Source organism: Carya illinoinensis, chromosome 4, assembly GCF_018687715.1.
Source record: "Carya illinoinensis cultivar Pawnee chromosome 4, C.illinoinensisPawnee_v1, whole genome shotgun sequence".
Lineage (NCBI taxonomy): Eukaryota > Viridiplantae > Streptophyta > Magnoliopsida > Fagales > Juglandaceae > Carya > Carya illinoinensis.
The window spans coordinates 34,060,001-34,072,989 of NC_056755.1; positions in this window are offsets into that span (position 1 = coordinate 34,060,001).

The window sequence follows — 12,989 nt, forward strand, 5'->3', positions numbered from 1 at the left end:
TGGTTTTTGATGCAGGGTTATTTAGCATGAATAAAGAGCTGGAAAATTTTAAAACCTCGGAAGGTTCACCATGAAACCAAGGAAGTTCCTTTATTTTTTCAATCATTTTTACTTTTGCATCACAATGAGGACATTGTTTAGTTTAAGTTTGGGGGTGTAAACTCCTATAATCATTTGATCCTCTTGTTTTCTAAGTCTTGGGTTGTTGATGGGTTGTTTGATTCTCTTACCAAGCATGCATTGGAGTAAGATTGAATTTTCTATGACTCTGAAATTTGTGATTGAAGATGGTTTTGACTAAAATTTTCAAAAATTTCTTTTATGTCAAGTGAAGTTTTGTGGGTACTTTGGTTTAAATCTTTGAGCCTGAACACAATTGAGCACATAGTCGTTTTTCTCTTATTCCATTTTGCTTATGAAGAGAAGAAGTTGAATTAATTGAAAGAGGGAGGTTCGATTTTGCTTTGCTCTAGAATCCGTTGATGGGTCCTTGAGGCAAAATCCTAGTTGAGACCAAATATCAGAGAAATGATCTAGGCATTTCTTTGGCATAACCAAAAAGCTTTCCCAGCCGTCCTAAATGTCATGCCATCATTACATGGTGTGTTTCCATAGTCAACCCCCTTGAGCCTTCATGAGCCTTTATTTATTCTTTGAACTACATAAACCATGCCAGCTCTAAGCCTGAAAAACAATGAATCTACCTTTGATAGTTTGAGAAAATACTTTGGTGGAGAGTTACATTTAAAAGAGAAAAATTGGTTTCATGATGAACCGTATTATCTTTGCTTTGATTGATCAAAAAAAAGAAGAAGAAAGGAAGTGACTAAAAAAAAAAAAAAAAAAAAGAAGTAGAAGAAGAAGAAGAAAAGAGAAAGAAAAAGAAAAAGAAGTCGCTAAGCGGAGTGTGAATTACCTCAGATTTTGTTAAGGGAAGTGTTGGTATTACATCAGTGATTACAGCAATAATAATGCCACAAGTATGAGCATATTGCCAAGAAAGAGCTATGATTTGAATCATGTGAGTTTCTCTTTTAATGTTCTTTTCACTAAGTATTTTCCCAGTTTGATTTAATTTCCCATATCCAGTTCTTTCTTAACCCTCACCCTGTGGCCTATCATTACAACCTTATTAAAGACCTTTTGATCTCTGATTTTGGTGTTGACTACATTAGTGGAGAGGATTTCTGAAAATTGGACTTATGGGGTTAAGTTTTAAGAGAATTCTTTTGATTTTGGTTGTTCTACTTTTATCTGAGTTTGCAGGTGGTTTGAGGTTAAATTGATTATATCACACACACACTCAAGGCCTTAGCTTTAGGTTGAAGTAAACGCCTAACTCTTGCTTGACAAATTGCAAAATTTTTGATTGATTTTCCTGCCATCTTTGATGTTAAAAGAGTAAAATACTAGAGATGAAATCTAAATTCATAAAAGCTTGGTGAGTGATGATACTTCTCTTTCGGGTCGAGTCGATATTGCCTAAACTATCATTTGTTTTTCTTTTTGTTTGAGTACAAACAAAGTTGTAAGTTTGGGGGTATTTGATGACTTGCAAAAATTTCATATTGCAGATTCTACAAGTTCGCTCGAGCGGAGGCTTTTGGCCGCTCGAGGGAATTCAGGCAGATTTAAACGCTCGACTGCCTCTCGACAGGGAGCTCGAGAGGGTTGCTGAAAAACAAAGATCACTCGAGCGGAGACATTGGCCGCTCGAGCGAAATCAGGCAGAGTCGAACGCTTGACGTGCGCTCCATAGGATGCTCGAGCGAAATCAGACAGAGTCGAATGCTCGATGTGCGCTCAACACCCCGCTCGAGCGAACATCGTATTTTGACAGATTTTAGGTTTTCCACCGTGACACCATATAAAAGCAATTTTTCACTCTAGGGCCGGGAGTTTTTTGACTGGAGAACACATCTTGGGAGAGAAAAACATAGCTAGAAGGATTCAAATCATCTATTTTTGGAGAGGGAATTCCAATTATTGCACGTACGTTGGAATCATACATGAGCACGGACGAGAGAAAAGCGCTGAATCGTTCCCTTGAGCTTTTGACGACGAGTTGAGGCTGCAAGGAGGATTTTTCAGTGTTTATTTTCTTCCCATCTTCTCAGAACAATTATGGTGAATTCGTTTATGTTGAATTTCATTTCTAGCATGAGCTAAATTTTCTTCATTCTAAGAAAACGATGTAACCTATTTCCGAACTATGCTTGATTGTCTATGCTAATTTAATGCAATTCTCTCTTTGTTTATCTGATTTATTCTGAATTTATTGCTTCTAATTAACTGGCCATTGATTAGATGATAAGTAATCTTGTGATTTGCTATCGAAAGAGGGAATCATAGGGTAGATCTTGGATATTTCAGCATAGGTAAGTATAGAGATCGAAAGACTTGTATGAATCTATGTAGTAATTAAATCATTGGTCTTATTGCGTTCTTGATTATTGAATTTGCATATTCTTGTGTGAATTGATAACCAAGAGTCAATTCCAAAAGAGGCTTTTGGATGAATTAGAGATTTGCTAATAGACAAAAGAGATTTAAATTAAATTAGCTGGATGAGAAAAGCATAGTGAAGAAGTAGGTGAAATCGATTTCCTAGAAGTTTTCTTCCCATTAATTTGATCTTCGAACGTCAGTGTTATTTTCTTTGCACATTTTTCTTTGAGTTGATCTAGTTTAGATTGCAACTACAAAAATCTTAGTGATTCCTCTAGATAAAATCAAGTTTAGTATAATTTTGGTATTTGGCAAACGTAAGGTACTAATCCCTGAGGACGATACTATTCTTATTACTTTACTATAAAACTACGATACTGTGCAATTGCAGTTTTGCACTGGTCACCTGTTTATTGGCGTAAGTGGATTTACGGGTGCGTGTGTATCATGACCCCAAGCCGAGATGCGGTATTATCTCGGTGGAGCTCCTTTGGTCACTCGGGAGCGGAATAAACTGAGTGATGTCCCCTGGGTTGTCGTTGGGCGACGACGGGAGCAGGGGCTAGGGGGTGCTTGGCTACGAACGAGCCGGGTGCAAAATCGGGCATCGCTCTACGCACCGACTCCATGGCCCTTCGTTGGCGAGGGCTTTTTGGATGCTTGGCTACGAACACGCGGGGCGTGGAACTGGGCATCGCTCGTTAGGTGTCACATGCGTGGTGGTACTCTGCGGTGTGGCACTGGAGCCAGGGTGTGTGGATGACCCCTAGGGGAGGTCATGGTGCATACGGGTTAAAATGGATAATGGTTTGAGATGAATAAAGGCCAAATGTGACTTTTGGCTTGATATTTGGAAAGGTTTGTTTTTGGGCCAAATGAGTTTTTTGGCGTGTGTGGAAAATTATGTTTTATGGGTTTTGCGCATTGGCATCACTTCATGCATGTTGTTTGAGTTCTATGTGCTTTTATCTGGTGGTGTTTGGGTTTTACTTACCTGCGGTACCTTTTTTGGTTCCGTAGATTTTGGTGTAGGATTCGAGAATGAGGAGGAGGAGGCTGAGCCCGAGGATGCGGGTCTGCCGGGTTGCTGATGTTATGCTTTATAGTTTGGTTTAAAACTATATTCGTGTTTTGTAATATTTTATTTATGTATGTTTTAAACAGCTTGTATTACGTTAAGAAAAATTCTGGTACTTAGTTATATGACTTTCGTTATCCGCTGCGTGTTTCTTCATGCACATATGTTGCTTTTTCACACACTTGGCACTCGTCGATAGGGTGGTGACCCGGGTTGTCAACATCCGGACGTCTCGATTTCCCCGTGTCCGTGCGTGGGGATTTGGGGGTGTCACAATAAGTCCAGGATTGTATTCCACAGGGACAATGGGTTATCAAAGCAAATAAGAGATTTGTGAGTAACAAATGAATCAAGTATGAGAGATGAAAATAAAATTCAAATGCAACGTAAAAAGATAATCGAAGTTGAAATTAGAGTTTCTAAAAAAAACAAATTAACGAACACTTGGGTTGGGTATGAGACTCTCTTTATTTCAGATTCTAGATAATTTTCTCGATTAACAATCCAATCAAGGCATTGCTAATCGGAAGATAGAAAGTTAAGCTCAAATTTTGCAATATTTTCCTAAGGGATTCTCTACTTTACTAGTCAAATACACATTAACAAACAACTGAGAGAGGCCTTGATAGTTTTCAAGCTTTTGTTGTGCCTTACGTCAACAATAAAACAAGAGCAAGAGCCGCAATCTATTTTCGATTTAAATCCGACTAGTAACATAGTGAAATCAACAATTAACAACAAAATATTGCATCGATCTAGAATCCAAAACAAATCAAGATTCATTCCACAATCCAAGCTTCAAAAATTAGCTACACATGATAATTCTAACAAGAAAAATTAATCTAAGTTGAATCATGATAAAATCTAACAGAAAATTTCCAAACGAAATAAATCCTAGAGATGCTGCATGCAGGACAACTAAAGTAAAATGAAAACTGAAAACGTAGAGCCTAAGCTTCATCCGTCTGTAAACGTCCAAACTAAAAGCAGGAAAAAAAAATGAAAAACAAGAGTGCGAACGAGCTTCCATCTACTCGCTGTTGGACTAAAACATAAAAGAAAATAAGAAGCAAAACTGAAAGTAAGAACCAGCCACTCCAAAATTCTAAACAAAAAGTAAAGAAAATAAAACTCCAAGCTACTCTACTGCTGCGCCGAAGTACTCAAACGAAAAGCAAGAAAAACTAATGTGTGAAAGACAAAACCAATTACTTCAGTTGCCGACGGTTTGAATGAAAATAAGCTACTGAACGGAGAAAAGAAATAAAACTCAACTACTCTATTGCTGCTCCTAGAACCGAAAATGAAAAGACGAAGAATAATAATTCCAAAAACAGCCGCCTTGCATCTAAACTAAAAGAAAAGAAATAAAACTCCTAAGAACAAAACTAAGAACTACCGGCCTGCTCCAGGTCTAAACGAAAAGAAATAAGTAAAACTGTTTGGAAAGCAAAAAAAGTAAAAACAAACAAAACTCTACTGCTGCCTCTAGCTTCTAAACGAAAAAGCAAAGTAAATAAAAAAATATCAAAGCCAAAACCAGCCGCCTCCTGTCTCAAAAATTAAAGGAAGAAGAAATGAAACTCCAAGCTGCCTAGCATCTGAAAGCTAACAACTCAAAAACTAAGCTACTGAACTCTGTCTGAAAACAAAGCAAGAATACTCCAAACTAAGCTGCTCAACTTTAGCCGAATGAAAAATGAAACAAAGCAAGAAAACTCCAAGCTAAGCTACTGTTGTAGCCGAATGAAAAACCAAAAGAAAGTGCAAGAAAGATAAACTGGCTGCGCAAAAACTAAAACAAAAGAAAGAAAATAAAAATACAAGCTAAGCTACCCTCCTTTGTGTTGCTGCTTCCAGCTAAATAAATATTGATTTTCTGCTGCTGCTGCACGTCCGAGTGTATACATCCATGTACTGTTGTAGAACCGACAAAGGGAGTAAGACCTGTTGTCTTCTTGTGCTTCCATGAGATTAATTGAAATAAATTGTGCAGAAGAACATGTGCGTCCAGCTGTCTTCCATCTCTCAGGTCTAAAATGCTCTTGCTTTCCAACAACATCTAGCGTGTGTGAGTGTCTTTGCTGCAGCTTGCCTGTGTGAGTGGCTGCTGTCTGAATGTGTGCTTTGCTGGTCTGCATGTGTGAGTCTACTGCAACGTGCTACGTCCATTGCTTCTCCTGTTGCTCTGCGTCTGCAATGTCCAGGTTGGTGCTGTCCGAATGAGTACTTTGCTGGTCTGCATGGGAGAGTTGCTGTAACGTTTTCTGCATGTGTGATGTGCTCCTGCATGTGTGAGTCCGAATGAGTGCTTTCCGAGTGAGTTTCTTTCTGCATGTGTATTGCATGTGTGAGTGGGTGTCACTTTTCTGCATGTGTGAGTGGGTGTCACTTTTCTGCATGTGTGAGCTGGTGTGAGTGTTGTCCATGTGATGTTGCATGTGTGAGTTTTCTGCAACGTGCTGTGTCCGAATGAGTTTGTTGCTGCATGTGTGAGTGTTCTGCAACATGCAGGTTGTGTGCTGTCCGGCTGTGTGTTGTTCGAATGAGGCCATCTGCCAGCTGCGTTGTTTACTACCTCTCCACAATTAAAACCATGGCTAAATCCTGCATGATATGCTCTAGCTAGGAAAGGTAATGACAAATTCCCCTGGCACCTGCATAGCCTTGTAGACTGGTACATGATGTTGTAACAAAATACTTGGAAGAAACATTGTGGTTTTTTTTTTCGGAAAGCAGTTCAAAGCACCATCCTCTCCATTGGATGATAGGATATCTCGAACCGACTACCACTCAGCTTAAAATTCTTCCACACCTCGCTCTTTGGGCTTTTCTCGATTCTTCCATTTCCCTTCTTTCCTGTTATAAGAGGAATAAAATTGAAATATTTACTTTCATGTGAAATAATTGCATTATAAATCTTCAAAAGTACTAAAAATATCATAATTATCAATTGACTCAAGTATTGTGATCTATTGCATAATTAAGTACTTAAATCATTTTTTTATTAAACAATTTATTTACTTAACTTAATCATGCAGTTTTAGCGCTTCATCACACCCCCAACTAGCTTTTTGCTAGACTCTAGCAAATAAAGTGAACGAATTCACGCGAAGGTGAGATTTCCAACTACAATTTCAAAAGAAGTTCAAGAATCACATGCCATGAAATAGACTTGTTGAGTTTAAGAACATTGGAGATAGATTAATATGAATTTTGTATCAACTAAGAGATTTATACACCATTTAGTTAATCAACCAGGGGAATTACATGTAACAAACAATTGAACCTAGTGGGGGAATCGGACCTATGAATGTGCGCCTACCCACACTTTCACAAGTCAGCCCTTAACACCAGTCTACCTAAAGGATTTTTTTTTTTTTTTGGATCCCTGGCTTGTCCCTTTTCTCATTTAATTCATTTTAGATTTCTTCCTAAGCCATTAGGATATGGTTCATTAGAGTCTCAAACAATTGAAGTGTAAATCAACCAACAATCACTCGATGTAATCTTTCTAGGCCTTTCGGGGTATGTGTTGTGTGCGTTTTAGCAAAACTTTTAACATCTTTCCCTTGGTTTAACAACTAAATAAAATGGACAAGTCCCTCTTTTGACATATACTCATATTTGCACTACATTCCACATGTTCCATGACCTCAACAAATCCTTTTTTTTTTTTTAATCACTTTCCAGCGTGTAAACTTCAAGAATAAGGGATTTAATCTGCTTTCAACTCATTACTAACACTCCCCCAAAGTGGACCAAAATATGTCTAAGGCATGCAAACAGAGAAATAAATTCTCTTCCACCCCCCAACTAGATTGTAGCATTGTCCTCAATGATGCAAGAGAAATGAAAGAATTTATACAAAGGGAGCAGTTAAGGGGCAAAACAACTAAAAGAAGAACCGAAAATTCAAAGAAAAACTGAAGGAAAGAGGAAAAGGAAGTACCTGGATAGCTTTGAAAAGAATGTAGCCAAAATAAAAGATAAAAACTAAAGAACAAAAGAAGACAATGAAAAGAAATGGATAGATCAAGAACCATCAATTAGGATCAAGCAAATGTAGAGTAGATTCCTCAGGTGCAAAGTTAGAAATAAAAGGCTTGAGCCTTTGACCATTAACCTTAAAAATGTTACCATTGAGAGGATTCATTATCTCTATAGCACCATGATGAAAAACAGTTTGTACCACATAAGGCCCACTCCATCGAGACCTTAACTTACCAGGGAACAAGTGTAACCGAGAGTTGTACAATAACACTTTTTGATTAGACTCAAAAGTCTTACGTTGGATGTGTTTGTCATGGAAGTTCTTCATTCTTTCTTTGGACAACTTAGAGTTGTTGTAGGTATCCATCCTCAACTCATCCAACTCAAACAACTGCAATTTTCTCACACAACCAGCTTTATCAATGTTAAAACTGCATTGCTTAATGGCCCAATACGCTCTATGTTCCAACTCTACAGGCAAATGGCAAGCCTTACCATACACTAGTCTATATGGAGACATGCCCAAAATGGTTTTAAAGGCTGTTCTATAAGCCCACAAGGCATCAGACAATCTCAAAAACCAATCCTTCCTGTTTGGGTTAACTGTTTTTTCAAGAATGATTTTAATCTCCCTATTTGCTAGTTCAGCTTGTCCATTGGTTTGAGGATGATAGGGAGTAGAGATTTTGTGATGGATACCATACTTCTTCATTAAGGCCGAGAAATGCTTGTTACAAAAGTGGGTGCCATTATCACTAATTATGGCTTTAGGCATGCCAAACCTTGCAAAATGTTTTATTTCAAAAATTATACAACAACTTGATGATCATTAGATTTGCAAAGGACTGCCTCAACCCACTTAGAAACATAGTCAACAGCAAGCAATATGTATAAATAGCCATAAGAAGAAGGAAATGGTCCCATAAAATCTATCCCCCAACAATCAAAAATTTCAATCACTAGTATGGGTTGCATAGGCATTATATTTCTCCTAGTGATTCCTCCTAATTTCTGACAAGGTTCATAAGTTTTACAAAAACTAAAGGCATCTTTGAACATGGTTGGCCAATAAAATCCGCTTTGAAGAATTTTGTTCACTGTTTTGTGGGCTGAAAAATGCCCACCACAAGCTTTCGTATGGCAAAAATTTAAGGCACCAGAAATTTCATCATTGGGCACACACTTCCTAATGATTTGATCTGAACAATACTTGAAAAGGTAAGGATCATCATAAAAGAACGATCTCACCTCATGCATGAATTTTCGTATATCTTGAGCGCTCCAATGAGGTGTTGTTTGTCCTGTCACCAAGAAATTTACTATATTAGCAAACCAAGGCAAATTTTTAACTAACATAAGATGTTCATTAGGAAAAGAATCAAGAACAGGTGTCGGTTGTTCAGTTTCAGCAACTGTGAGCCTAGACAAATGGTCGGCTACCACATTCTCTACTCCTTTCTTGTCCGTGATGATAATATTGAACTCATGGAGTAAAAGTATCCATCTAATCAACCTTGGTTTTGCATCTTTCTTTGTCAATAAATACTTGAGAGCTGCATGGTCAGTAAAGATGACTATAGGAGAACCAAGAATATATGCACGAAACTTCTCTAAAGCAAATACCATAGCAAGTAATTCTTTTTCAGTAGTAGAATATTTTTTTTGAGCAAAATTCAAAGTTTTACTTGCATAGTAAATGACATAAGGAAGTTTGTTCCTACGCTGTCCAATAACAGCTCCTATAGCAAAATCACTTGCATCACACATGATTTCAAAAGAAAGTGACCAATCAGGAGGTTGAAGAATAGGAGCAGTGGTTAGCAAAGTTTTAACCTGACAAAAAGCTTCTTGACACTCGGGTGTCCAATCAAATTTTACATCATTCATCAATAGCTTACATAGAGGCTTAGAAGTAGAGCTAAAGTCTTTGATAAATCTCTTATAAAAACCCGCATGCCCAAGAAAAGATCTAATGTCTTTTATTGACTTAGGTGTAGGAAGTTTAGAAATCAACTCAATTTTTGCTCTATCTACTTCAAGTCCTCTAGATGAAACAATATGTCCCAGAACAATGCCCTGTTGTACCATGAAATGGCACTTCTCCCAATTAAGTAGAAATTGCTTCACTTCACACCTGGCCAAAACAGCTTGTAAATTGGTTAAACAACTCTCAAATGAATCACCAAATACAGAAAAATTATCCATAAACACTTCTAGGGTGTTCTCAATCATGTCACTAAAAATGCTAAGCATGCATCTTTGAAAAGTTGCTGGTGCATTGCATAAACCAAAAGACATTCTCCTAAAAGCAAAAGTACCAAAAGGACAAGTAAAGGTGGTCTTTTCTTGATCCTCTGGTGCTATTTCTAATTGATAGTAACCGGAGAATCCATCTAAGAAACAATAAAAAGCATGTCCAGCAACTTTTTCTAACACTTGATCAAGAAAAGGCAAAGAAAAATGATCTCTCCTAGTGGCGGCATTCAACTTCCTATAATCTATACACATGCGCCAACCAGTAGAAATTCTGGTGGGAATCGATTCATTTTGCTCATTTTTAACAATGGTAAGCCCAGATTTTTTTGGAGCTACATGAATAGGACTTACCCACTTGCTATCCGAGATGGGATAAATGATACCCACATCAAGCAATTTCAACACCTCACCTTTAATCACTTCCTTCATTGTGGGATTCAACCTTCTTTGCATTTCCCTAGAAGGCTTTGCATCATCTTCTAAATAAATCCTATGGGTACACTTCAAGGGACTTATACCTTTTATATCAGCCATTGTCCAACCAATAGATTTTTTATGCTTCTTAAGCACATCTAGCAATTTATCTTCTTGTTCACTAGTTAAGTGAGAAGAAATTACCACAGGAAAAGTGCTTTGTGGTCCTAAGAAAGCATACTTCAACTCCAATGGAAGAGGGAAGAAGTCCAAAGTTGGGGATTGCTCCTCCGAAGGCTTGAGGGTTGATGTCAATGGTGGAAGTTGCTCAAATTTTGGCCTCCATGGTGGTGTAACTTGCTTAACTATTGAGGAAACAAGAGATGAGTTATTAACATTATCAAATATTTTGAAATTTTCTTCAAATTCCTCTAAAGAATCAATAAGTTGAAAGTAATGTGCAGAATTTTCATCAAAGAAATTTTCCAGTAAATTCACTTCATGAACTTCTTCAACTTCTTGCGGTTGCCTGCAAATATTAAAAATATTTAGCTCCAAGGTCATATTTCCAAAACTCAATTTTAAAACTCCACTTCTACAATTTATGAGTGCATTAGAAGTAGCCAAGAAGGGTCTTCCTAAGATAACAGGTGCTTGGAAAGTAGAATGATTAGTCAATTGCATGTCAATTACAACAAAGTCTACTGGATAGTAGAATTTGTCTACTTGAACCAAAACATCTTCCACAACACCTCTAGGAATCTTTATAGACCTATCAGCCAACTGCAATGTGATAGAAGTAGATTTCAACTCACCCAATCCAAGCTGAACATAAACATTATTATAAGGCAATAAGTTCACACTTGAACCTAAGTCTAATAATGCTTGGCCTCCCTATCATGCAAGCTATGGTAGGGGAACCTGGGTCCTTGTATTTGGGAGAAGTGTTGGTTTGGATAATAGCACTAACCTGCTCAGTAAGAAAAGCTTTCTTTCGCACATTCAATTTTCTTTTTACGGTGCATAAATCCTTTAAAAATTTAGCATAGGTAGGAATCTGATGAATAGCATCTAACAATAGTATATTTATCCTAACTTGCTTAAAAATTTCAAGAATTTCAACGTGATGCTTATCTTTGTGCAAAGGGGTTAACCTTTGAGGAAAAGGTGCAAGTGTAGTGCTTGGGACACTTTCAGATTTCACAGGATTATGTGCCTCATTTTCAGAAGGAGGTTTAGAAGTGTTACCATTCTTTTCTACCTCTTGAGCTGGAATGCCAATCACCTTACCACTTCTCAAGGTTGTAATAGCTTTGACTTGCTTGACATTTGAATCTCCTGCCACACTTTGAAATTAGTGGTTTTGGCCTTGGGGATTAGGCTGAGATTGTGCAGGGAACTTCCCTTTCTCTTGAGCACTCATGGTTGTAGTCAACCTTGTGACTGACCCTCGAATCTCAGCAATGGCTTGTGAATTTTGACTGTTAATAGCAGCTTGGCTTTGCATGAATTGCTGAAAATTGGTGGACAGCTGCTGGAAGTTGGTGGATAATTGCTGGAAATTGTCTTCAAGGTTCTTTTTCTGAGCTGGGACCATCTGGTTGGCATATTGAGATGGTCCTGGACCTCCTGGAGTAGTGTAGGATACAATTTGTGAAGGACCAGTTATGTTGGGTGCAGGTAAAGCAACTTGATCACCTCTCCAACTGAAATTAGGGTGATTTCTCCATCCCGAATTGTAGGTATTGGAATAAGGACCTGAAAAAGATTTAGCAACCATATTAACATCATTAGATTGATCTAAAAGAAATTCTTTAAAAGCTGGAATGGTTGGGCAATCATTAGTTGAATGCCCTTGGCCCTCACAAATATTACAGCTCAAGGTAATCTCAGGTACAGCTTGTACTTCATTCACTTTCTTCAGTTCTATGGTTTCTAATTTCTTAGAAATCATAGCCAACCTAGCATTCAAATCATCTACTTCTCTCAGATTATATTTCCCAACCCTTGAAATTGTCCTTGAACTTTCCGACCTATCATGAACATCAGATTTATCCCATGATTGTGCATTTTCGATAATCAAAATATTCAAAAGCTTCCTCAGGTTCTTTGTTAAAAAACGCTCCATTACATATGGTCTCCACAAATTGTCTCATTTTTTGTTGCAACCCCTCATAAAAAAAACTAATGGCCCTCCAATTCTCATATCTATGATGAGGACATGCATTTAAAAGGTCTTTGAATCGTCCCAACAATGATAAAATGTTTCGACATCCTTTTGGCCAAAATTCATGATCTGTCTTTTCAAGGCATTGGTTCTATGTATGGGAAAAAATTTCTTTAAAAATTCAGTTTGCATTTCTTGCCAAGCCCCAATGGATCTTGGTCTTAAGGAATTCTACCATGTCTTAGCCTTGTCTTTTAAAATAAAAGGAAACGGTTTCAATCTTATGACCTCATCAGTGCATGTTCTATCCATGAATGTGGAACACACTTATTCAAACTCTTTGATATGCAAATAGGGGTTTTCAGATTCCATACCATGAAAGTGTGGTAACAATGGAATCATCCTGGGTTTGAAATTAAAAGCATTTGCATTAATTGGTAAAATGATGCAAAAAGGTGTGCTAGTCCTAACAGGCTGAAGATATTCTCTAAGAGTCCTGTTTGGATTCTCCACTTCCCTATCATGATGCTCATTTTCAGCCATGATGCTATCAGTGTCTGATGATGATTCAACATAAGATGATGCAGAGCTAAAAGATATCAATGATTCTGTCCTAAACAGTCGAGATGTATG